Source organism: Macaca thibetana, chromosome 9, assembly GCF_024542745.1.
Source record: "Macaca thibetana thibetana isolate TM-01 chromosome 9, ASM2454274v1, whole genome shotgun sequence".
NCBI classification, from domain to species: Eukaryota; Metazoa; Chordata; class Mammalia; order Primates; family Cercopithecidae; genus Macaca; species Macaca thibetana.
The window spans coordinates 5,038,941-5,066,853 of NC_065586.1; the positions used below are offsets into that span (position 1 = coordinate 5,038,941).

General features: G+C 39.9%; 1 protein-coding gene and 1 long non-coding RNA gene across 2 annotated transcripts in view; one reads left to right on the plus strand and one right to left on the minus strand.

The window, feature by feature from the left end:
• The window catches only part of LOC126963016 (uncharacterized), a 105,027-nt gene extending 103,845 nt beyond the window's left edge, over positions 1-1,182 (minus strand). Inside the window, exon 1 of the long non-coding RNA XR_007728892.1 lies at positions 1,131-1,182. This is a non-coding gene — a long non-coding RNA (uncharacterized LOC126963016). The remainder of the gene's footprint in view (positions 1-1,130) is intronic.
• The window catches only part of LOC126963008 (aldo-keto reductase family 1 member C3), a 194,549-nt gene that overhangs the window by 26,738 nt on the left and 139,898 nt on the right, over positions 1-27,913 (plus strand). The window lies entirely within an intron of this gene.

Here is a 27,913-nt window from a genome sequence, read left to right on the forward strand (position 1 = left end):
GGAAATAATAACCATTTATAGACATACTGTAGTGGGACTGCAGTAGAGCTTTCAGCCTCTAGAGAAGGAGCAGGTGACAGGTGTGGACCAGTTAGTGCCTCTCTAGCTCTTTTAGGAAGAACACACACAGCATGAACTCTGGAAGGTGAGCAATATTGACAGGATGACCAGCAATCCACAGGCTCCCTATAGCAACACAAGGATCAGAGCTCCTGGAGCCTGGGAAGGACGCATCCCTGTGAGAGGGGTGGTCAGGGAGGTGGAAGGGCACCCACCAAGGAGAAATAATTGAAAGAAGCTACGGGGAAAGTTAGGAGAAGGGAGTCAGGCACATCTCTGCTTGGAAAATATTGGCACTTTTTTTGATAATCATACGTTGTCAATAAAACTTTCAACAATGTTTTTAAAAACCCCAGAGCTGAGAGTCCAGCCTTGACCCCCTATGTGTGCCCTGTAACACCAGTGACCTTGGGGGACTGTGGAGGGGCAGGACATCAAAGAAACAATGAACTAATTCCTCTGAACACCGACTCTTTATTTAGCAGATTTTATTATATTCTAAATATATGCTATACAAATATATATACATATATACAAATATATATTCATGTATATATGTATATATTTGCATACATATACATATGTATATATTTGTATATATTATATATGTATATATACGTATATATTATATATGTATATATAATATATTTGTATATATATGTATATATACATTTACATATATTTATATATACATTTGTATATATTTATGTTTTATACATAAAATAAGTTATACTATCAAATATGAAACACAAAATATCCCAAAGTCATTACATATTACTGCCAAATTAATATTAAAATGGTAGGTAATACATCTAATAAATCCAATTTTCAAAAATCTCAAACATCTTTTGAAAACATTATGTGGTAAATAGCACGATGTTTATAAACTTTGGTAACTTTTAGGACCACCTCTTACAAAGACATGTAACTATTTTGCAGTTTTTAGGGGTATAAAGTTCATCAGCTAATCATGAGGATGCAAATTTTTATTTCAGATGACTCTTTGGAAAACTTGGGACAATGTCATGGCCTACTGGTTACAGCATTTTGAGAAGAACAGTGCTTTTGACCTGGGCACACTTTCTAACACATTCACTCTTAACTGTTCTTACGCTGTTGGCCACCTTAACCCCATCAAAGAGGCTTTCTCAAGCCATGTCTCTCAGCTGATAGGCATCCCATCAAGTTTTACAGGAACCACAATCTTTTCTTAAATTATTTATTCGGGAAAATTGGAAAAGGACTTACACTTTGGAGTTCCCTATGCCAATTTTTGGGTGATTTTTTGTCTATTGTCATTCCATTGATAACCTTACATATTTTCTCGCTTTACATACCACATATAGACTGAGAAACCCCCAAACAGTATCTTTAGCTCTGCTTTTTCCCCGAGACTCCTGAATGGAACATGAAATTGTCTACTCTACATCCCTATACTAGTGTCTAACATTCACCCTTGGTATGCCTCAAATACAATTGATGTAAATCATTGTCATACTGTTCCAAGTCAACTTTCTTACTTTAACTAATGATGATTTCACATCTAATAAAGTTGATTTATATAGTTATTAAAGAAAGATGGACTTTTTTTCAACTTAGTAGTCAAGCATATAAGGCCATAGGAAATTTTTAATTTCTTTAGCACGCATAACATTTCTTTTTTTAAGATGTTAAATAATTATTAGGGTGGTTATTTGTAAATACTAAATTTGTTAGAGGCTTATTCCAATTCTTCACCCTCCATTTCCACTTCTTATTTTTAAAAGAAAGTTACTCCAGTCAATGTGGCACATATACACCATGGAATACTATGCAGCCATAAAAAAGGATGAGTTTGTGTCCTTTGTAGGGACATGGATGCAGCTGGAAACCATCATTCTCAGCAAACTATCACAAGAACAGAAAACCAAACACCGCATGTTCTCACTCATAGGTGGGAACTGAACAATGAGATCACTTGGACTCGGGAAGGGGAACATCACACACTGGGGCCTATCACGAGGAGCGGGGAGCGGGGAGGGATTGCACTGGGAGTTATACCTGATGTAAATGACGAGTTGATGGGTGCAGCACACCAACATGGCACAAGTATACATATGTAACAAACCTGCACGTTATGCACATGTACCCTAGAACTTAAAGTATAAAAAATAAAAAAGACAGTTACTCAAAATTTCATAAAATTCAATGCCTGGCTTCAGGAACCCTTGGAATGTGACAAAATTCTACAGAAACTACCAGTCCTGTTTTCTCTACAAGAAATGCTGGAGGGTATACTTCAGGCTGAATAAAAGGAAGTAGACAGTAACTTAAAGCCATATAGAGTGATAAATAAATATATGGCAAAATGCGAAAATATGTATTTTTGAAATTTTGGTTTGTATTCTATTTTTCTTCAGAATTTAAAATAAAACATAGAAATGAGTATAATTCTATGTTAATATGGACACAATATATAATGTTCTAATGAGTGACAAAAATAATGTGAAGTGGGGAAAAAACCTGGGAAAAGGAGAGTTTTTATATGAAATGGAAGTTGATGTTGATTCAATGTAAATTGTTATAACTCTATGAAGTTGTATGTCATCCCCACAGCAACTACAAAGGGAATGACTGTAGAATATACTCAAGAGGAAGTGAGAAGGGAATCCTAATGTCATTTAAAAATTACGCAATCTCACAAAATGGTAGCAATGATGGATATGAAGGACAAAAGCTATAGACATGGAGAAAAAAATTAAAAATGGCAAAAGTAACTCTTTTCCTGTCACTAACGACAGTCATGTGTCATGTAATGCCTGGGCTATCTTCTTGAGAAAGGCTTTGTTAGGTAATTTTGTCCTTGGGCAGACATCGTAGTGTATAGATAATTCTCTCAAACCTTGTCATGATCTTATCAGCGATCTTTATGTCATATTCTAAATCCTTTGTTTTCATTTCAACATTCTTCATAGCATCTTCATCAGAAGTGAAATCCATTTCGCCAAACCACTTTCTTTGTTCATCCATAAAAAGTCACTTCTCATTTGTGAAAATTATATGAGATTGCAACCATTCAGTAATATTCAGTCTTCAATTCTAATTCTAGTTCTCTTGCTATTTTCCCCACATCTGCAATTACTTTCCCCACTGGTCTTGAATTCCTCAAAGTCATCCATCTATGAGGGCTGGAATCAACATCTTCCAAACTCCTGTTCTATTGTATATTTTGCCCTCTTTTCATGAATCATGAATGTTCTTAATGGCATCTAGAATAGTGTATTAGGATTCTCCAGGGGATCAGAACTAGTGGAATATATATATATATATATATGGGAGTTTACTAAGTATGAACTCACATGATCACAAGGTCCCACAATAGGCCATCTGCAGGCTGAGGAGCAAGAGAACCAGTCCGAGTTCCAAAACTGAAGGACTTGGAGTATGATGTTCAAGGGAAGGACGCATCCAGCACAGGAGAAAGATGTAGACTGTGAGGCTAGGCCAGTCTCTCCTTTCATGTTTTTCTGCCTTCTTATATTCTAGCCATGCTGGCAGCTGATCAGATTGTGCCCACCCAGATTAAGGGTGGGTCTGCCTTTCCCAGCCCACTGACTCAAATGTTCATCTCTTTTGGCCACACCCTCAGAAACACACCCAGGATCAATACTTTGTATTCTTCAATCCAATGAAGTTGACACTCAGAATTAACCATCCCAAATCCACCTTTCGTTAACTTGAACCCATCTCCTGAAATCATACATAATATTCAAATAAATACAATAATGAGATCATAATTACACCTAACATAATGCAAGTATCCTTCCTACAACCGGAAATGCACCAATCCCCACCCCAAATCCTGTTACATAAAGTTAACAATACTTAAATGCTGATGTGAAGTCAATAAATCTTATGTCACATGATGAAGGAGAAAGCAAATAAAATGAAGATTTGTTTTAGTACAGACATATACATACACAAATATGTTTTTAACAAAAGGAGGAGGAAATACTCATGACAATTACAGTCCTCATTTCTGCAGCTGGTCACATGGTCGTAGCTGGTATTGATGACTACCTTCTTCTACTACCCATTATGTATATCTTTGTATACCTGATATGCAAGCACCTCAACGGGTCATGTTTTTTTCCTGATGGAATGAATCAAACCTTCATTTTTGAAGGGTCTGGGTCACTTGTAGTCCTGCTGGACTGGGCTATTGTAATTTCCCATTGACCTTAATCACATGGCATGGTAATACTAAGCGACACCCTAATGGAACTCCCATATTCCATGCATACTCTTCCTTACCTCTGTTGTGAAATAGTAGACTGATTTCATCTTGATAGCCTGGGTCAATCACCCCAGCCAACACTGTAACTCCCTTCTTACCCCTTGACTTAAAGGTAGGAGGAGCCCAAAGTGTCCAGATGACTATCTTCATTTCCAGTTTAATGGAATCGTCGTTGTGTCTCCTGGTGGCAGCGTTCTTCCCTCTAGAACTAAGATCTCTAGACCAGCAGAAAGTGATGTCACGAGAACAGGAAACAAAAAATTTGCTAGTGGATCACTAGGGGTAATGTTGAATGGTGCCACTTCCACTTCCTTGATATCTGGACCATGAATCCTGGCTATGAGAGAAACAGTACCAATACATTGGACGCTGATTCAGGGCATACACAGCCTTATGGAGAACTTTGCCCCATCCCTGCACAGGACTGTCACCAACTTTCTAATCATGTTTCTTCCAAGTCCCTAACCGTCCAGCTAAAACATTGGATACAGGCCATGAATCACTATATAATCACACATCTGGTCATTTCTCCTTCCATGCAGCACAATCAGGTGCACTGCTTGAAGTTCTGCCCACTGGGAAAATTTCCCTTCACTGCTGTCCTTCAGGGATGTCCTACAAAGAGGCTGTAGTGCTGCAGCTGTCCACTTTTGGGTGGCGTCTGCATATCGTGCAGAACTATCTGTGAATGACTTACAAAATATAGTCATTCTTGATCGCTGGAAATGTTAAATTCTAGAAAACGTAGCATTCCTATGCATGATAACATCATTCTCCTGCAGTTGTTGGCCAAAGATTCATTAGATGAATCCAATCTTTCCAAAATAGATGATTCTGATGATTCCGACAATTCTGATGTTAGTTCTCTTTAGAAATAACTCCAAGAATAGTTTTTATATTTTATTTTTACTTTGAAAATAAGTCAGATTTGCTTCAGCCTCAAAAAGTGTGTTTATGTAAAATTAAATGAGCACTGGCAGTGAGCTTTTTTTTTTTTTTTTAAACAGGAAAAGGGTTAAAAGATGCTTCCTAAATACCAGTCTACAAAATAGCCACATTTAATTCACTGCTTAACCACTTTTAAATGTTAGCTTCCTGAGCCAAAATGAGGGTTCAGGAGCAAACAATGAGGGAGCAGATGAGCTGCCCTCAGATAACAAAAACTATTTGTACATTTGGCTCCAGGGCGGTCTTCAACTATAGAAGATACTGGTTCATGGAGATATGGGAAGAAACATAGCCACCCCCAGTTGAGGATTCCTGAAGCAAGCCAGGACCTTGGGTAGGATTGATACCCTCCAGATTGTCTCCAGTTGGGAAAGCTTTGTCACAAATGGTATGTCTGTGACGATCAGGTATTAAGATCACCCACTCAGGTCATGCTAGTTCTAGGTGTGTAGAGAAATTGGAAACTGTCTTAGTCCATTGTGTTGCTATAAAGGAATACCTGAAGCTGAGTATTTATAAAGAAGAGGTTTACTGGCTCACAGTCTGGTGGCTGTACAAGAAGCATAGCATTGGCATCTCTTAGGCCTTTGGTGAGGGCTTCAGGCTGCTTCTCCTCATGGCAGAAAGGAAAGGAGAGCCAACATGTGCTGAGTTCACGAGTGAGAGAGGAAAGCAAGAGAGGAAAGTAAGGTGCCAGGCTCTTTTTAACAAGCAGCTATGAAAAAAGTAATAAAGCTAGAATTCACTTGCCACTGCAGGGAGAGCACCAAGCCATTCATGAAAGATCTACCCCCATGACCATAATGACTTCACTAGGCCCCACCTCCTACATTGAAAATTCAGCATATGGTTAGGAGGGTCAAATATGCCAACCATAGCATTCTGCCCCCAATCCATAACCTCATGTTCTTCTTACATGCAAAATGTAGCCATTTCATCCCAATAGTTCCCAAAGGTTGTGACTTGGTCTAGCAGCAACTTAAAATTCCAAAGTACAAAAATTTATATCAGACTCAATGCAACTTCCTGCCAGTTATGAGCCTATGAAGTCAAAAAAAGTTATTTACTTTCAAAGTACAACCATGTTATCCGTTGTGAGTAAACATTCCTTTTTCGAAAGGGAAGTTAACCAAAAAAAGGCAGGGGTAGGGACAGGGGAAATAGGACTCATGGAAATCAGAATTCCAGCAAAGCAGACATTAAATTTAAAGCTTCAAGGCAATTTCTGTTGACTTTATGTCTTGTACAGCCTATGTGTCTAGATTCTTCTTGACCTAAGTAGCATTCCTTCCTTCTGGCCGTGAGGCAGGGCCTTCTGTGAAATGGGAGTCTTATGATCTACAGTCAAACAAGATAGGTCAGATAATTATGTTTATGGCCATAATTCACACAGAAAGATGGAGGGAAAGTTAGAGTAGTATGTTTCGTTTTTATGGCTGGCTTTGGGAAAAATGGATTCTGATTCCTACGACCTACTTTGGGGAAGAAAGATTTTAGTTTCTGTAGCTAGTTTAGGGAGAAAGAGGATTGAGATATAAGAGGGCGAGAGAAGTTCAGAGAAAAACTTTTGCTTCTGAAGCCTTTATTTGGGGCATTGTTTGCTGAGTCCTGGCATTAATAGAAGTGTATGTTGGTTCTCTTATTAATCTGCCTTTCATCAATTGATTTTTTAGTGAAACATCAGAGAGCAAAGGGGAAGTCTTACCTTGGCCCCTATAACTGCCATTTGACTGGAGGGAGATATTTTCTTTTCTTTCTATTACTGGACAGTAAACATGCCTTCCATTTCCTTGGAAAGAAGTACTATCTCTATATGCCAACACTGTTCACTCTATGAATTTCTTTAAAAAAAAAAAAGTGTGGAATGCAGGGAAGACAATGTTCCCTACTTATCAAATGTGCAGAAATGTGAGAGACCTTTCAGAATGGTCTCTCAATAGGCATTTACCAATTTTGACCAATTACACACTCCTTACAGGGTTTGTTTCATTCATAATCTACATCCTCTACCAGACTATAAACTCAAGGCATTTAAATTTTTATTTCATTTTTGCCTACTTTATTTATTGATAAAACAATGTTTGGCACACAATGAATATTCAATAAAGTTTTGCTAGATGAATAAATGAATGGCACAATATGCAAGAACTAACAAAATGCCAGAACATGGGTAGATGATTAAGAACCTTAATAAATTAATGAGATGCACTGCTTTAAAATCAGTAAAATATAATTTTGAAATTTTTGAATATTTGATAGCTTGGAAAAATAGTTGTTACTTCTGTTACATATAAAAGTACATAATCTGCGTGTTGAAGATTTCACGATTGTAAAAACACACAAAACAAGAATATTTGCATAGGAAAATTATGAAGAAAAATACACCAAATGTAAAGTATTCTGGAATGGAAGAATTAGACATTATTTTTGTTCTCTATCCTTTCTCTTCTATTTTCTAAATATTTATGTTATTTGTGCACACTTTTTAATAATTAGAAAAACAAACATCCTCATATTCAAATCTTTACTTCATAAAGTGAAGAAGTGAAAGGCAGGCAAACAGAAACTATAGATTCTACTTTCTAATCCCCTCACCAAATACAGACATCCTCTCCAAGATGCCTAAAAGGAAGAAATTCTGCTAGTATCACTAAATAGATCATGGTCAATATTCTTCAGAAAACAGATAACAAAGGTGATTAGCAGCATTGAAATAGAAAAAATAATATTAATTTATAATTCTTTTCCCACTCTGTGAATGCAAGTGCTTTTCTGAAGGTGCAGTGAGGATTTGCTACCATCCCATAATTTATAATTATGTTCCTACTTGTACCCCAGCACACATAGTCTAATCTAAGGAGGGGATAACACATATCTCTAATATCCAGACATGCAAAAAGTTGTTGGGAACACGCCTCCAAATCTGACCATAGACAGGCCCCAAAACTGGCCATAAACAAAATCTCTGCAGCACTGTGACGGGCTCGTGATGGCGATGACGCCCACACTGAAGGTTGCTGGTTTACCGGAATGAGGGCAAGGAACAGCTGGCCCACCCTGGGCAGAAAACCACTTAAGGCCTTCTTTTTTTTTTTTTTTTTTTTGAGACGGAGTCTCGCTCTGCCGCCCAGGCTGAAGTGCAGTGGCCGGATCTCAGCTCACTGCAAGCTCCGCCTCCCGGGTTCTCACCATTCTCCTGCCTCAGCCTCCCGAGTAGCTGGGACTACAGGCGCCGCCACCTCGCTCGGCTAGTTTTTTTTTTTTTTTTTGTATTTTTTAGTAGAAGCGGGGTTTCACCGTGTCAGCCAGGATGGTCTCGATCTCCTGACCTCGTGATTCGCCCGTCTCGGCCTCCCAAAGTGCTGGGATTACAGGCTTGAGCCACCGCGCCCGGCCCACTTAAGGCCTTCTTAAACAACAAACAATAGCATGAGCAATCTGTGCCTTAAGGACATGTTCCTGCTGCAGATAACTAGCCAGAGCCCATCCCTTTGTTTCCCATTTTAGTTAATCTATAATCTATAGAAACAATGCTTATCACTGGCTTGTTGTCAATAAATACGTGGGTAAAACTCTGTCTGTGGCTCTCAGCGCTGAAGGCTGTCAGCCCCCTGATTCCCACTCTGCACTCTATATTGCTGTTTGTGTGTCTTTAATTCCTCTAGTGCTGCTGGGTTAGAGTCTCCACGACCAAGCTGGTCTGGGCAAAAAGTGATTACCGTTTGGTTAATTATAAGAATTCTTGGCCGGGCGCGGTGGCTCAAGCCTGTAATCCCAGCACTTTGGGAGGCCAAGACGGGTGGATCACGAGGTCAGGAGATCGAGACCATCCCGGCTAACATGGTGAAACCCCGTCTCTACTAAAAAATACAAAAAACTAGCCGGGCGAGGTGGCGGCGCCTGTGGTCCCAGCTACTCGGGAGGCTGAGGCAGGAGAATGGCGTGAACCCGGGAGGCGGAGCTTGCTGTGAGCCGAGATCGGGCCACTGAGCTCCAGCCTGGGGGACAGAACGAGACTCCGTCTCAAAAAAAAAAAAAACAAAAACAAAAAAAGAATTCTTGTTATTCAGTAAGTAGTAGTAGTATTTGTTTTCCTTTACTTGTGAGTTTTTTTTTTTTTCATTTTTATAATTTGTCCTTTCCAATTGTATGTCAATAATGAGTACCTTCTCAGCAGTGAGTGTGCCAGGAGCTGTGATATTGAATAGGGTCACAGGGATGAGTAAGACAAGGCTAAACACTCTCATGAGGGAAACCACAGATTTCTACTTAAAGCTTTTCAGTATATAAAAGTCACTTCCCACATTTTTGTTCATTCGAAAGTGTCTTCTTTCAGAATCCTGGTATGGTTTCACCAAAAGAAAAGAGACTATTCACATATTTTTCGGGGGGACTGAATTTATATTCTCATAACTAAAATTTTTCCCCTATTTCTGAAATAGTCATATTTGTATTTTATTTGTTGGTAATTATTCTACCAGTTTGGAGTGTAAAAGTGGAAAATATGATGCTAGTACATTGGTAAGCAGCAAAATGAGCATATATTTCCAAGTCATGCTAATTAAGATATTCTATATTATATATGTAATGTATAAGTAATATAATGAATCGAGGGATTATAAATAGAATTTTAAGTTAATATGCTCTACAATAATCCAAGTGTTGTTTTTTCTTTTTTTAAAGCAAAGCATGAAAAGACATAGAGGCTTTGATTTTTGCATATAAAATCTCTGTCGGGTGCAAACACACATAAAATAATTTCATTTTTCCCCTATTTCTACACTCCCCTCCAAACTTCTTTGTGTTTGATTCTTCTTCTTTTTCCTCAATCCTGAGATCCTGCCACAGTTTATCCAATGGAACGTCATGTTTGTGAACAAACCAAAGTCAAAGGATATTAGGTTCCCCAGAGATGGGCTTCAGGTGGACAAAGATGACACTGGAGTAAGAGTCTTGCCTTGAGGATCCAGAGAAACACCAGAGGCTCTTATCTTGGTAGAGGCCACAGGAGACACCTCAGTCGCTAGCACTGAGGGTCTATTAGTTTCATAATTCGTTTATCATTCAGATTGCTGAGATTTATATATCTGAGGAAGTGAGAGTTATGACAGGCAAAGAAAGCCAATGAAGACATAAATTTGGGAGATATAAAGGGTGTCCTGAAAAGGTAATGCCGCATTAAGGAGAAATGCCACTGGACTCTCAGGGGAGGACATGGAAGCAGGGCCCACTGTGACTTCCCTAGGACCTATGCACATTTACCTACCTGGGCCCGTCTCCATAAAAATATTAAAATTATGTCTTATGTTGCCTCGATGGAGACACGAAGGTGGACCAGGTTTTAGTCACTATTACATATTTGTTAATATTGTATTAATTTTTCTTTTTTAACATAAATTAAGATAGCCCTGTGCCTTCTAGTCTAATGGGTAAGAGGATCCAAAATGTAAGACCCAGGCACAGGCAGTGAGGGCATTAAAAAAAGTGGATTCACAATGGTGCAGACATGGGCAGTGTTACTCACAGACCGACATTCCTGTTGGGACAGAAATTGAGCCCTGCAGGAAACCTATGGTCTGAGGGCTACAGTGAAGCTCCTGTTTCACCCCATGCCTGAATTCAGGCCTGTCTTGCTGATGTAGAAAAGATGTGTTCCTCTGTTTCTGTGTGTCCTGCAGAAAACAGTCTGTGAAAGAATCTGCAAGCATCACTTACAATTGTAACTTAGCATGTCAGAGATTTCTGTTGAGGCCATCAATGGCTTTCATGTCTTCTGGAGTCAACTCAAAGACAAAAACCTGAAAGGCAGGCAATACTCACATTAACCTTTCCCCAGGACAGCAGCTTCTACCTAGAAATCCAAGGACTTTGCAAGGGGCAAAGGCAAGGATGGCATTAGGGAAGGCATTTCCATCCTCATCAGCCTCCGGGTGCACCTGGCCTGGGACCTCTTCCACCTGAGCTATGCCTCTTCTCCATCCCACCCCTCTTCTACTCTGCACCACTTCTCAAAAGAAAGATGTGCGCTCATCAATCTAAAATATTTCTAGAGAATTGCTTGAGACAGAAAAAGGAAATCACTTGTTTTAAAATGGAGAAGAAAGTGTGGACACAATACCTGCCACCTGGACTTGACCACACTTGGTCAGGCTCTTGTTTCCCCACTTCCCTGGGAACTTGATCCAGCCTTAGACTGAGCAAGCCTTGAAACACGGAACAAACCCACTGAAGAATCTGTTTGCCCCAGAAAAAGCATTTCCTGATCAACTGTTCTACTTGCTCACCTCAGGATCCCTGAATACTGTCTATTTGCAGCTGTGTTTGCTTGTCCTCATAAAAATGTTTTCTGATTGATCTTTGAGACACATAGATGTTATGCTCAGAGTTCTGCCCTTTGAATAAATTTCTCTTACTTAAGTCTAGGTTGGTTTTCATTTGTCAACACATAGCCCCTGTTGGGAAGTCCTTTAATAGCAAAACAGAGAGATATTTGGTAAAAAATATTAAGTTAATTATGTGATCCAGGAGACAATTTCTTGAAAGACTCAGATCATCTGCCTATCTATTATCTATCTATCTATAATCTATCTATCCATACATCCATTATCATGATCATCTCTCTCTATATATATATGTGTGTGTGTGTGTGTTTGTGTATATATGTGTGTGTACGTGTGTGTGTGTGTGTGTATATATCTGTCCATTCATTTTATATATATCCACCCACCAGTTTATCCACTATTCTTTTAAAAAATGTACTTTAGCACTCCAGCCTGGGCGACAGAGCAAGACTCCATCTAAAAAAAAAAAAAGTGCTTCAGAAGTGATATGGTTGTCATGGGAGCAGGGATTATTAACATGTGTTTAATTGAAAACTAAAATGTAATCTGTGTGGTTTAACAATGAGATTTAGATTTACCTATTGTATTTTTCCACAATTTAATATACTTGATCTATAACGTTTTGAAGTAAATACATTATAAAGAATATGTCTAAAATGTCATATTTTGTAAATATGAAACTCGTGATAAAATTTATAACTGTCATCTCAAAATGAAAAATAGCTTACATAGTTTTTCAAAATTCCTATGGGATTCTAAACAACATAAGTTGAAGACCTGTGATTGATATAAGGCCCAGAGTGTATATGGGGAGAGGCTTAGGAAATAACTTTACTTATTGTATATGTTAATTTGGTAAGGCTATGAACTTATACCTAGTTTCCTCGCTACCAGGAGAAAGGTGACAAAAGATGAGCCAGGATGAGCCAGAAAGAGTCATTGCATTTGGAGTCTCACCATCCAGAGAGCACACTGACATATTAGCAAACAATGTGCAATAAGAAAAAAATCTCACTAAGCAGAGTCATTTCATGTATTACTGTGGTGAAAAAAAATGTGGTAGGTGGTTTGAGTGGTTTAACAAAGCAGCTTATCCTATTTGGGTTTGATCTTAAAATACAAATAGGAGTTTGTTGGGCAGAGAAGGTGAATGGGAGAAACCAGGGCCCTTAAATTCATTACCACGTAGAAGAACTCCTAAAATGGATTAAAATGACAGAGTTGAAATTTGCTTAGTGTCACATACTTAGTAAGTGGCAAAGCCAGGCACAGAGGTGACAAACGTTGGGACTCTGAGTCAAATGCTGTCTCTTCTCACCTTTGCAAGCTGCCCCCATCCCTAGCACACAGCAGAGAGAAGCATGAGAATGAATGGGACACAGTGTAGACTCCCATGCAAGAGAGGTCACCAGGACAGCACCCACGGCTCAATCTGGAGCAACACCACTGGACCCATACCTGAAGGTCACCTTGCATTCTCTTCTCAGAGCAGCTCTTGGCCAGAACCAACAACCCTGCTAAGCTGGGTGACCTGACCTGGGCTTCAACTGCATTTCTTGGCAATGGCTTTCAAGATTGGCTCCTCCAAGAGATGTGAACTGTCACAATGCAGCCCAAAAAATACATCCATACACACACATACACACAGATGTTAAGGATGGGGGATGGAAAATATAGTGTGTGCTATCCCTTTTCCTGAAATCCTCCAGAGAGTTGAGAGAAACTGGTACAATGTAGTATGGTTATAAACAGTTTCATAAATCTTCATAGAAAGTCATTCATAATTACAGCAAACTGGAAACAATTGTCCATCAACAGGTGAATAGATAATTTGTAGTATAGTTGTCCATATAATGAAATACTACCCAGCAATAAAAGAACTACAGATATTGCAACTACATAATGTATCTCACAGACATGGTGAGCAAAAGAAGCCCAATGAAATATAATATACATTATCTTTCACATGAAATTTCAGAGCAGACAAAACTAATCTAAGATATAAAAAAAAAAAATAGCCACCTAGAGGTGAATTATTGTCTCAGAAGAAACGAAAAAGTAACTTTTTTGAGTGACAGAAGGTTTCTGACATAGTAAGATCTGTCTCTACAACAAATAAAATAAAATTTAAAAATGAGTGAGGTGTGGTGGCATGCACCTGTGGCCCCAGCTACTTGGGAGGCTGAGGCAGGAGGATCATTTGAGCCTGAAAGGTTGAGGCTGCAGTGAGCTGTAATTGTGCCACTGCACTCTAGTCTGAACCAGAGAGTGAGATATCTTCTCAAAAAAAAAAAAAGAAAAAGAAGAAGAAATAAAAAGAAAGTTTCCTTAGCATGTTAGGGGTGTGGGTTATAGAGTACATCCATTTGAGTACATCCATTTGTCAAAATTGTACAACATTACAGTTTATGCAAATTTTACATTAAAATCACTTTAAAAATCATAGTTGGAGTGGAGTTGGGAGTAAGTAGACATTTAGATGATACAGGAAAGAAAGACTGTTGGTGACATTGAAGCTCAGAGGTGTTTCATGAAAACAAACTACACTGTTGTTTTTACTTTTTTGTCGTTTTGTCCAGAATAGAATTTAACTACTTAGTTTTGTGGGAAAGAGAGTTTCAGATGGGAGGAGTAGGAAGGGATGAAGGAAAGGATTAATCAGTGAAGGAGAACTCGTGAGTCATTCAGTAAGATGTATAGCAGTGGCGGTTTCTGTGAATTTCCTTGAGCAAAGGCGTGTGTCTAAACTACTTAAGATCTTTAACTTATCGGGACTGAAATGGGTGGGAGAGGGTTTCAGGAGCCAAGATGTTTGATTATACTCCACTGCTTCAAGGAAGTGTTATCTCCCTGAGAAACCTGTGGAATGCCACTGAGTGGTTATGCTCTCATGATACAAAGACATGAAGGCAATAAGAAGACTTTTCTCCTGAGAGGACACCTATGGCTCCCCATGGACGTCTCACCTGTCATCACCAACTCATCTGTCACCCCAGAAACTCTCTTTCCCACAAGGTTTAATATGAATTTTTCATAATCAGTAGAATTCCTGCCATAGGCTAACTCTGATGCTCTTACCACCACTTTGGGTCTCTGTGGGAAGCCAGAGCACTGGAGGCAACTGGAACAATGTCCTTGGACTTGCAGAACTTCAGGTGTTTACTCTGGTGAGGTAAGGGTGACATTCCACCTGTATGACATTTGACATTCCAAGGCCAAATGTATGAGAATGAGCCAATAACCACATGCAAATTTAAATAGTGCTTTAAATGAATATGTAATACTACATTGACATATGTACTAAATATTTCTGATTGATCAGTTTTCTATGCACCTTCTGAAATACCTTTGAATCCAATCGCTTGGCATATTGATACAACAAGTTAATATTTCAACTTTTATTTTAGGTTCAAAGTATACATGTGCAGGTTTTTTACCTGGGTAAATTGTGTGTCACTGGGGTTTGGTGAACAAATGATTTTGTCACCCAGATATGGAGCTCAAGTATTCGATGATTTTTTTACCCTTACCCTCCTTCCACCATCCACCCTAAATAGGCCCCATTGAGTATTGTTCCTCTCCTTATGTCTATATGTACTCAATGTTTAGCTCCCACTTATAAGTGAGAACATGTAATATTTGGTTTTCTGTCCCTATGTTAATTTGCTTAAGATAATGGCTTCCAGCTGCATTCATGATGCTGCAAAGGGCATTATTTCATTTTTTTATGAATGTGTAGTATTTCTTCATGTATATGTACCACATTTTATTTGTTTGGTCCACTGTAAATGGGAATTTTGGTTGATTCCATGTCTCTGTGATTACAAATAGGGCTGCAGTGAACACATAGGTGCATGTGTCTTTTTGGTAGAACAATTTATATTCCTTTGGGTACATATCAAGTAATGGGATTCCTGAGTTGAGTGGTAGTTCTAAGTTATTTGAGAAATCCCCAGGCTGCTCTCCACAGTGGCTAAACAAATTTACATTCCCACCAGCATTGTAGAAGTGTTCCCTTTTCTCCATAACTTTGCCAACATCTGTTATTTTCTGACTTTTAAGTTCCTTATAGATTCTGGATATTAGACCTTTGTCAGATGCATAGTTTGCAAATGTTTTTCACTTCCTGTAGGTTGTCTGTTTACACTGTTGCAAGCTTCTTTTGCTGTGCATAAGCCCTTTAATTTAATTAGGTCCCACTTGTCTATTTATTTTTTTTTTTTTTGCAGTTACTTTTGGAGAGTGCATCATTAAATCTTTGCCAAGGCCTATGTCCAGCATGATAGGTATTCGGATTTCTTCTGGGCTTTGTGTAGTTTTGGGTCTTATATTTAAGTCTTTAATCCATCTTGAGTTGATTTTTATATATGGTGAAAGGAAGAAGTTGAGTTTCACTCTTCCGTATATGGCTAGGCAGTTATCCCAGCAGCATTTGTGAATACGGAGTCCTTTCCCCACTATTTGATATTCTCAACTTTGTTGAAGATCAGATGGTTACAGTTGTGCAGCTTTATTTCTGGGTTCTATAACCTATTCCATTGGCCTATATGTCTGTTTTTGTTCCAATACCAGGCTGTGTTGGTTGTAGTAGCCTTGTATTATAGACTGAAGTCAGGTAGTGTGATATCTCGGACTTTGTTCATTTTTTCCCCCTTAGGGGTTCTTTGGCTATTCGGGCTCATTTTTTTGTTCCATATACATTTTGGAATAGTTTTTTTTTTTCTAATTCTTTTAAAATGGTGTTGATAGTTTGACAGGAATAGCATTAAATCTGTAAACTTATTTGGGCAGTATTGCCATTTTAACAATATTGAATCTTCCTATCCATGAGCTAGGAATTTTTTCTGTTTGTTTGTGTCATCTCTGATTTCTTTCAGCTGTGTTTGGTAATGCTCATCAGAGATCTTTCACTTACCTCATTAGCTGTATCCCTGGGTATTTTGTTCATTTTTCGGCTATTGTGAATGAAATTTTATTCTTTTTTTCCTAAGATGGTGTCTCTGTGACCTAGGCTGGAGTGCAGCAGTGGTGCGATCTCGGCTCACTGCAACCACCCAGGCTCCAGTGATTCTCCCACCTCAGCCTCCCAAGAAGCTGGGACTATAGGCCTGCACCACCATGCTTGGCTATTTTTTAAATATTTTTGTATAGCCAGGGTTTTGCCATGTCAGCCAGGCCAGTCTTGAACTACACAACTCAAGTGATCCACCTGCATTGGCCTCCCAAAGTGCTGGGATTAGAAGTTTGAGTCACTGCCGCTGGCCAGATTGTATTCTTGATTTAGCTCTCAGCTTGGACCTTGGGTATAGAACTGCTACTGATATTTTGTACATTGATTTTGTATATTGAAACTTTACTAAAGCTGTGTATAAGTTTCCAGAACCTTTGGGCAGAGATGGATTTTCTTGGTATAGAATCATATCTATCATGTGTTAATACAGATGGCTTGCCTTCCTCTCTTCCCGTTTAGATGCCTTTTGTTTTTTTCTCTCGCAGGCTTGCTCTGGCTAAGACTGCCAGTGTTATGTTGAATACGCGTGGTGAGAGTGTACTTCTTTGTCTTGTTCTGATTCTCATGGGGAATGCTTCTAGTTTTTACCAATTCAATGTGATGTTGGCTGTAGGTTTGTCATAGATGGCTCTTACTATGTTGAGGCATGTTCCTGTGAATATTTGTTTGTTGAGGGTGTTTAATATAAAGAGATGTTGAATTTTATTGTAAGCCTTTTCTGCGTCTACTGAGATAATCATCTGGTTTTTGTTTTTAGTTCTGTTTATGTGATGAATCACATTTAATGATTTGTGTATATTGAACCAAACTTGTATCCCAGGAATAAAGCCTAGTTTGTCATGGTGGATGAACTTCTTGTTATGCTGCTGGACTCAATTTGCTAGTATTTTATTGAGGATATCTTGGTCTATATTCATCAGGGATATTGGACTGAAATTTTAATTTTTCATTGTTCCTCTGCCAGGTTCTGAATCAGAATGTTACTGGCCTCATAGAACGAGTTAGGAAGGGGTCATTCCTTCTTGATTTTTTTGGAATAATTTCTGTAGGATTAGTACCAGCTTTTCTTTACACATCTGATAGAATTCAGCTGTGAATCCATCTGGCCCAGGGCTTTTTCTGTTTGGTAGGTTTTTAAAATTCCTGATTCAATTTCAGAACTTGTTACTGTTCTGTTCAGGATTCCAATTTCTTCCTGCTTCAATCTTGTTAAGTGTGCATGCACATTAGGCACTAATGTGGAGATGCAAACAATATGATGTTTCATTCTGGAGTTTTGGAAGAGAAGCTGAGTTACAGATATTGATTTGTGGTTTATTGGCCTAGAGGTTGTATTTAAAGCCATAATAATAGTTGACATCTTCAAGGAAATGAGTGAAGACAGGAAACAGTCCAAAGATTGCCCAAGAATCCTCCAAAGCTTATGGCCTCCTCCAATTTTAATAAATGAATAATTTCAGGAACTGATGTGGACTACGAAACTTGGTAGGATACGTCTCAGCTAAAAGATATGGCTTAAGGAAGCCCCTTCGATGAGATTAAAGTTACCACCACAGTAAGAACAGTGCAGGGTAAAAGTGTTAGAAAGCAACCCCAGGTCATAAACACGTGTCAGTCTCAAATTGCTTTGAACAGTGGCTCATGGCATTGTCCTAGGTTTTCAAAAAAGTTGTCTAAATGAAAATGTATGTCCTTTTGACTACCTGATTAAATTCATATCCCTAAAAACTATACAAATAGTTACACACCTTTGTAAGAGGTATTCCTAAAAGTTACCAAAGTCTGAAAGCATCATGTTGTTTTACAATATACTGTTTTCAAGAAATGTTTGAAATTTTGGAGAATGTATTAGACATGTTATTTACCATTTCTTTTTTTTTTTTTTTTTTTTTTTTTTTTTTTTTGCTCTGTCACCCAGGCTGCAGTGCAGTGGCCAGATCTCAGCTCACTGCAAGCTCCGCCTCCCGGGTTCACGCCACTCTCCTGCCTCAGCCTCTGGAGTAGCTGGGACTACAGGCACCCGCCACCTCGCCCGGCTAGTTTTTTGTACTTTTTTTTAGTAGAGACGGGGTTTCACCGTGTTAGCCAGGATGGTCTCGATCTCCTGACCTCGTGATCCGCCCGTCTCGGCCTCCCAAAGTGCTGGGATTACAGGCTTGAGCCACCGCGCCCGGCCATTATTTACCATTTCGAAATTAATTTGATAAAAAATATGCAATGGCTTTGGAATATTTTGCAGTTTATATGTGTTAAGTGTGCTTTTTAAAGCATGAAATATTTCAAAAGCCTGAGTATAACAAATTAATAGTATATTTTTAGAACCTAATAATATCTGCTCTATATGGAGTTGATATTCAGGAGAATGTGGCCAGTCAGTGGCGTCTTTGATGTTCTGCTCCACCACAGCCCAACAAGGTCACTGCTGATACTGGGCACACAGAGGAGGTCAAGCCTGGCTCTCAGCTCTGAGTTTGTTAAAACAATGTAGGACGTTTCCTTTTATGCCCAAGACATAATTGACAAAAGAACGTGTGTTTGTATTTCCCAAGCAGAGATGTGCTCAATTCCCTTCTCCTAACCTCCACCATACCTGACTTCTAATTATCCTGGGAGGGTGCCCTCCCACCTGCCTGAATGTCATTTCATAGGGATGCTTCCTCCCCAGGTTCCTGGATCTCTGATTCTTGTGATGCTGGAAGGTTATACTGTCAATATGGCTGACCTTCCAGACTCTATGCTTGTGATGCTGGAAGGTCATACTGTCAGTATGGCTCACCTTCCAGACTCTATGCTGTGTGTTTTCTCCTTTCTAAAAGAGCTAAACACAGACTGACAAATACCTGTCACTTGCTCCTCCTCTAGAGGCTAAAAACTCCACCAACTCTCGCCTCAAAAATGTCTATACAATGGTTGTCATCGTCATCCACTCCCTACCCTAAACTTGTATGCAAATCCTTTTTTGTTGCCCTAGTGAACTAAAGGGAAAACAAACACACAAGTAACAGAGAAAGGAGTACGAAAAGAATCTTTAGGAAAAAACATTCAATTATTTGAAGATCATAAAAATGTATTGTCTTTGCTTTCTGGCCTATGGATTTATATCTAGCTAATTGAAGTTGCTAAGCAGGATGGATTCAGGACATCAGTGGTGTGCCCAGCCACCAGCACAGAGACGTCCTCGGCATCACCATCCACAGGCAGGGCCTTCTCCTAGACATCATGCAATGCCCTCCGTGTCAATACTCATCTGAAAAATGGATAATTAGGGTAGCCCGAAAGACTGAAAAGAGAAAGAATAGTGCAGAATATGGATGAAATGACCCTACTACTACAGTGGTAGTGAAGCGATTTCTATGAAATAGCCATTCGTGTGAACGTTAAGAAGTTTATTTTCTGGAAAGTTGTAGAATCTGTCTTTCTTACTTTTATGAACATAACTTTATAATATGGTTTTTTTCAAACTAATAAATTATTCAAATTATATTCTATTGCCTGGAATTTGTCACATAAACTACACAGCGTCAATCATTCAAACATATTCCTCCATATCTGTCAACAGAGCAACAGACCTTTTCTATTTCAAATTCTCAATGAAAACAAGAACTCATTCTGCATTATTTTGAATAGAAGCAAGTCAGCTAAATGTTCAGCCTAATCAAAAATTTTGAGTGTTAAATGATATTGGCAACAACCACACATCCTTTTAAAAGATGCAGTCATTACTGACTAGCTGTTTACCATATGGAAAATATTTTGATTCAGACATGTCATATATGATATGGAATTCCATATCCTAAACTCCACAATATGCTAAGGGCAATCTTCGAGTGGAAACCACACAAAATATAGTGATGAATAAACAAATTGTTAATATTAAATAATTAATTGATGGTGAGAATTACCTATGTTTACTACTGTCCCTTTCCTTTTCATGATTCCCTATTTTATTTTTTATTTTCTTCTAAAAAAGATATAAACGATGATATATCTAAAAATGTTTGAGTTCTTATGATGTGCTGCTGTGCTTTTCCTTTTTAATACATTATCTCCTGTCTATTACTGTTAATATCTCCACTGCAAGCAGTGACATAACTTGTTTTGCCCTCATCACATGAGTGCCTTTCTGTGAATCCTAGAACCTTGGAGCATGTAGAAAGAGTAAGATCTTTGTCAACTATACATTATCTCCAAAATGGAGCTTTAGTCTCCAACTCTTCCCTTGATTTTTTAATCTCTCTTCTCTAAAACTTCTTTATACTCTGGCACTGAGATTTCGATATTGCAAAAAATAGAAGCCAAGAGTTCTATTGCCCACTAAAGGCAAACTTTCTTGAGGCAAGATGCAGTGTTTGGGTCATGAGCAAACGTCTAAAGAGAAGGAAGAAAGATTTTTGAAACGATTAAAAATACTGTATTGACATGATCTTGTGAACAATGCCGTATGGAGGAGATGAGAATTTCTGGCATGGGTCCCAAGGTTAATTGAAATGTTTTTTATCTGATAAGGAACTGAGCAGATTTGGAAGAATGTCTAATCAGAACACATGGGCAATATCCACAGTTCGTCCAGTAGGCCATAGCAGAAATGCCAGGCCTACATGAAAGATGCAGACTCAGCAATAATATCGGCTGGCCTGGAAAGTTCCATGGAGTCACGAGAGCAGAGGCACAGGTTGAGCCATTCTGACCCTGTGCCCACTCACCCTGTGCCCACTCACCCTGTCAGACCTGTCAGAGAAGAGAGCTCTGGAATGAATCTAGGAGGAGGATTCCAGAAAGCTCTTGTCTCACCTCTCACACACACTGGCCTCTGTCCCACTGGTACTGAGGTAACATTTAAAAGCCATCTGATATTCCTTCTCCAAAAATAGATTAGGCAACCCATTTACCAAAGTTACTTACTAATCTAGGGCAACATATCGAAAATTTCCATTTAAGTCATCTAGAACTTTCATATCCTCTGAAGTCAACTGGAATTCAGAAATCTATCAAAGAAGTAGAAAACTTTTATTATTGTTCGATTGCATAATTGTCAACTTGGAATAGCCAAGTATATCAGACAGTAGGGTGTAGAGGCAATATTTAAAATATTTGATAAGTTTCCAAAGTTATGAAAGGCATTTCTAGACTCTCAAGTGATTAAAGAACATAAGGTAAAAAAGAAACATAAATCCATTCCTAGATATTATACATTAAAACTGCACAACACTGCAGAGAAAGAGAATATCTCAACAGAAACTAGAGATAGAATAAAACTGACCTTGTGTGCACACAACTGGTTCGTGTACTTAGAAGATTCGGAAGAATCTAGAGGGAAATTTTGAAACTTATAGTTTAGACAGTTTGGATATTTGTCCCCTCCTAATCTCATGTTGAAATGTGATCCCCAGCGATGGAAGTGGGACCTGGTGGGAGGTGTTTGTATCATAGGAGCATCCCTCATGAATGGCTGGGCACCCTACCCATGGTCATGACTAAGTGTTCAGTGTATTAGTTCACATGAAATCTAATTTAAAAAAGAGTCTGACATTTCTCTCTTCATTTTCTCTCTTATCCCCACTGCACTCCAGCCTGGGTGACAGAGCGAGACTCCATCTCAAAAAAAAAAAAAAAAAAAAAAAAAGAAATGAGAAAAGAAAAAAAGAAATACCTGAGGCTGGATAAAATATACAGAAAGAAGGTTTATTTGGCTCACCATTTTGCAGACTGTACAAAAAGCATAGCACCAGCATTTGGTTCTGGTGAGGCCTCAGGAAGCATTTACTCATGGTAGAAGGTGACAAGAGGAGCAAGCATATCAAATAGCAAGAGTGGAAACAAGATTTCTCATGACTCCTGACTGTGAAGTGCTGGCCAAGGAAAAGAGGACTCACCCTAGACAGTGAAACTCCTTCTATCTATGGCAGACCCAGCTGGAGAATTGATAGAATGGAGGATATCTTCCTTACTGTAAAGTATAATGTTCCTTCTAAGTGAAACAAAATCCATCATGCGAAGTAGATTTAGGGAGAATGCCATGCCACTTCTATTCCTCTGTTGCAGCTTGGAGATATCAGAGAAGAAACAAAGAGAAAAAGAAGCAAGAAATCAGAAGCTCACTTTCTATGTTCTTCCCCCAGGACGTGAGGGCTCCTAATGAGCAATCAAATGCTAGGAGGGAGTGAACAGTACCACATTATTACCAATGCCCAGGACAGACGTTAAGCTGTGCAGTGACGCTGTGCAGAAAAGCCTCAGGAGAGAGACACAGGGGAAGGGGAAAGAAGGAGGAGCATTTCTGCCTTTAACTCCACGCTTGGGAAGGAGGCAGAGTCAGAATTAGTGAGTGATATTCAGAGTTATGCTTAGTTGTATGGCTCTCTGTAAGTCCTGAGAAACTGCTGGGTGGTGGCAGCATTGAAAGATGTGCTGAGATCAACAGCCTTCCCTTGAGTAAACAAAGAGCTTTGTGTTTAACCACAAAACACATTTCTTGTGGACACTGAGTGTTTTCTCAAAGACCCTCATGACCTAGTGCTTACCATGGAGGGTGTCATTCATATGAAGGGAAGATTTCCGTCAATGCAAGCACTGTAGCCTCATCGATCAATGGCCACTGCAGCCCAGCTGCCCCTCAGAACAAGTGTGTTCCCTGTCAAGTGTCCATGAGAAAGTTCACCTAATCCTAAGGACAAAGTGAGACACAGGTGACGTCTTCTTCAACATCCCTCCAGAGGATCACACTACATCCAATGGCAGGCTGTTAAAAGTCTTACAATTAAAAAACGAAAGATAATAATTATAGTGGCTGGGCGCAGTGGCTCATGCCTGTAATCCCAGCACTTTGGGAGGCCGAGGTGGGTTGATCACCTGAGGTCAGGGGTTCGAGACCAGCCTGACCAACATGGAGAACCCTCATCTCTACTAAAAAACACAAAATTAGCTGGACATGGTGGTGCATGCCTGTAATCCCAGCTACTCGGGAGGCTGAGGCAGGAGAATCACTTGAATCAGGGAGGTGGAGGTTGCAGTGAGCCAAGATGGAGCCATTGCATTCCAACCTGAGAGACAAGAGGGAAACTCCATTGCAATGTGTATGTGTGTGTGTGTGTGTGTATATGTGTACATACATACATATGAGTCAATATACTTGTACAATTAAAGATTTTTCTCAACTCAATTCGTAACATATTCACACAAACTCACATACTATTTCCCACCTACCCTCCCTAACCAGATGCTCTTACTAAACCCTGGCCTGTGTCCAGCTGTGTGCAGCTGGGGGTGTAGGGAAGGGAGGAAGGAAAGATGAGAGACTTGACCCTGATGGCCCTCGGTCCTGGGGAGACCAATCTTAGGCTGTGCACCATTCCACATTGCCATTGTCAAGGCCATGTTTGCTACTTCTAGGACTGGGATTTATTATTTTCCTCACCTTTTTTTGTTTTTACACCATGCAGATACCCTTATAGGGGCTGTTTGGACCAAGAGAAGACTTTCCCTTTGCCCTCTGAAGTTTCATTGAAAAATCAACTGGCAAAAGGTGCATTAATAAAAGAAAAGGGATACAGACTTATTAACACGCACAGGGAGAACCACAGAGTGACTCCCCACCCCCAAAGTGGCACAGATGTTTAGGTACCATCTTGAGGTCACAAAGTAATGTGGGCTCAGAGCATAATGGTGATGAGTCAGGTTATGGTGCAAGCCAGGTTATGGGAAGGAGTGAAGAGGAGGCCTGACCAGTGGGAAATAAACATCAATTCCTAAGCCTAGATCAAGCACTGAGAAATAACTGTTAAATTTTGCAACATGGAAGTCATTGGTGACCTGAGTAAGAACACTTTTTGCACAGCCTCCCAAAAGAGTTTTAAACAATCTCAATTACCATATATATCCCTGGAAACAACTCTAATCCTCTCTTCTCAGACAGGTATAGTGGGTACCACACACAGATACTATCCCAAGCCTACTACATGTCTCATTTATTCTGCTAAGGGCAACTTAGCCTTTCTTTCTTCTTCTTCTTCTTCTTCTTTTTCTTCTTTTTTTTTTTTTTTTTTTTTTTTTTTAGATGGAGTTTAGCTCTGGTCGCCCAGGCTGCAGTGAGTGCAACGGCATGATCTTGGCTCACTGCAACCTCCGCCTCCTGGGTTCAAGTGATTCTCCTGCCTCAGCCTCCAGAGTAACTGGGATTACAGGTGTATGCCACCACACCCGGCTAATTTTTGTATTATTAGTAGAGACGAGTTTCTCCATGTTGGCCAGGCTGGTCTCAAACTCCTGACCTCAGGTGATCCACCCGTCTCAGCCTCTACCTTTCAAATAGTCATTCGCTTTTCATCCTCTCCCTTTGTCCCTTTGAAGTTTCACTGGAAACTCAACTCAAAAAAGACAGATTATTTGGAAAAATGTATTTAACATATACAAACAGAAACCTTCAGAATGAAGACCCAAAGATACAGGGGAAATTACACACGTTTATTCTTAGGTTCAACAAAGTATGGACAGCTGTGTAGAAATAGGATGGGATAAGAAGGGCCTGACCTAATGCTAACGGACAGAGCGGGGCCCCCAGCAAGGCCTGACTGTCTAGATTCTCCGCAGCCTCTCTGAGCAGCGCTCCCTCCTTGCTGCTGTGGGGCAGGGCCCTCTGTGGAATGGGGCTCTTACGACCTACAGTCAAAGAAGGTGGGCAAATAATTATTTAATAGACAGCATTTACACAGAAAAGCAGAGGGAAAGTTAGAGTAATATTTTTTTTTAGATGGAGTCTCGCTCTTGTTGCCCAGGCTGGAGCGCCACGGTGCAATCTTGACTCACTGCAACCTCCGCCTCCTGGGTTTAAGCAATTCTCCTGCCTCAGCCTCCGAAGTAGCTGGAATTACAGGCATGCACCACCATGCCCAGTTAATTTTGTATTTTTAGCAGAGAGGGTGTTTCACCATGTTGGTCAAAGTGGTCTCGGATTCCTGACCTCAGGTGATCCACCTGCTTTGGCCTCCCAAAGTTAGAGTAATATTTTTATGTTTCATGGCTGGCTTTGGGAAAGGGGCTCTGCCTTCTACGACCCACTTCGAGGAAGAGGGAGTCTAGTTTCGGTGGCACCTCAGGAAAGCGGGAGACAGAACAGCAGGAGGAGGTCAGAGAAAAACCTCTGCGACCTTCACATTGAGGCATTGTCCTTGCCTATACCTCAGAGGAGCCACTGCCATTTCTCTAGGTCAAGTTCATGAAGTTTACCCTCCCTCAGCTCTCCAGAAATGACTGAAATGCAGTGGGAAAACCCTGCTGCTCGGGAGGCCAGGAAAGTCCTTGTCACACAATATTCCCCGAACGGCAGTGCTGTTGGCATACTTGCTTCCTGGTGTTTTCCTTGGAGAACTTCAGAACCCTGGGGAGAACTTCAGTACATGGAATGACTGGAAAATTAATAGCCCCATTTTAGGAGCCTCCTTTCAACCAGCTGGTACTAAAACCTGTGCAACTCAGAGCACGTTCCCTGATCCAGGTTGGTGATTGACAGTTCTAGCATGCCATCAAAGCCCCTTGGTCACTGTGAATCAGCGATATTGTCCAGAGAGGGCGGCTGGATTTAACGCTATTCAATCACTTTTGGATTATCCACCGTGGTGGGCATGAGTTTGTAAATGAGGGTGGGACAAGGGAGAAATGTCTGCTCCTGACAGCAGATGGGCCTGTCCTGTCGTTTACCAAAAGCTAGCCTCTGGAAGCTCCTCTTCACCTGTTTAACCTTGAGGCAAATTGTCACTAGCACAGGTGGGAAATATTTTCAACTTCCAACACTAACTACAAAGCAAAGGTAACAGCATTTAAACCACTTATGGTCTTAACCTTTCTGGGCTGCTTGATATATATCTCATATATATATATGAGAGATATATATATGTTTTTTTATATATGTTTATATATATGTTTATATAACTTGTATATCTGAAACTGCAATCCTTAAGCTAATTAGAAAATATATTGAAGAAAATTACTGGACTAGAGGAAAAATCGACTCACAAACAAGTACTATACTTTACTGTTGACCTACTTGGTATTTAAAACTGTGGTGAGTTGTGATGCCAGTTAAAGACATCTGTGATTTTACCCTGGGGCATGTTCAAAAAAATCAAATTGATAGCCCAGATAGACATACAAAAAATGAAACTTTAATGTTCTCCCTTTGTCTTCAGAAATCCATCCAGAAAATAAACACTGCATTTTCAAAACAGGACAAAGTGATTAGATGCCAGTCTCTTAAGAATGAAGGGTTATGTAGACAGTCAAGGAGAATTGGGAAATTCAGAACTCAGATATTACGTTTCCCACTAGAACAACGTTGTAACATGCAACACAAGAAAATCAAGCCCAGTTTTGGTTTGACCCATTCTTTTCTTGGCAGACACATTTTTCTTCCTTCTCTGCTTCTTGGTCTTCTCCACTGACAGCCAAGATAAAATTCTGTGACCAGGAATCTACCAACCCTCTCCTCTCCATGAGAAACAGCTACTCAAGACTCGCTGGGGGACTCGGCGACCCACTAGGCAAGTGAACAGCCCTTTGCTCTGCATAGCTCAGTCCAACAAAATTCTTCTTGGGGAAAAAAATGATGCAAATTAATCTTATGGCCAAACATTTCCGTAAGTGTTTCTCTTCACATGCCTCATGTTCAGACTAAGAAAAATCACAGATTTTCTTCAGTGAAAAAAAAAATTATCGTGTTGCAGCAGGGAAATGGCTAGAGGCTTTTATGAACATTTGAAGTTCAGGTAAAGAGTTTACTTGATTTGAATAATCTCAGTCAGGTGCTGAAACAGGGACCACTGCAATGTGATTCTCACAAATACGTAGAGATGACTCTTATGAACAGCAAGCCATACGACTTCACAAACTAAACTTGTGTTTGTTTGCACCATGTAGCCACATAATTCTGGGCATGACTGTTTAAAACAGGAGTGTGCAGCTAAAGGAAAGCCAAGAAGCAGGGTTGGGGCGGGGGATGGAGGATCACTAGGAGGAAGTGCCCAGGGTAAGGGGCATTCTGACTCAACCAACCTAAAAGGATTCCTGCTGAAGGCAGCTCAGGGTGGCCAGAAATTCCTTGGGGATGGTGAGGGACAAGGAAATTGAGGCTGAGGGTGACAGACATCAAGGGTGGGGCATTCTGGCGAAACTGAGGTAACAAGATTCTTGCTAAAACTGGGGTCTTGGGACACACCCCAAAATGGGGCCTCACTGAAAAAGGAGCTCAGGGGAGCCTGACTAGGGTTGGGGCAAGAAGAGAGTCTT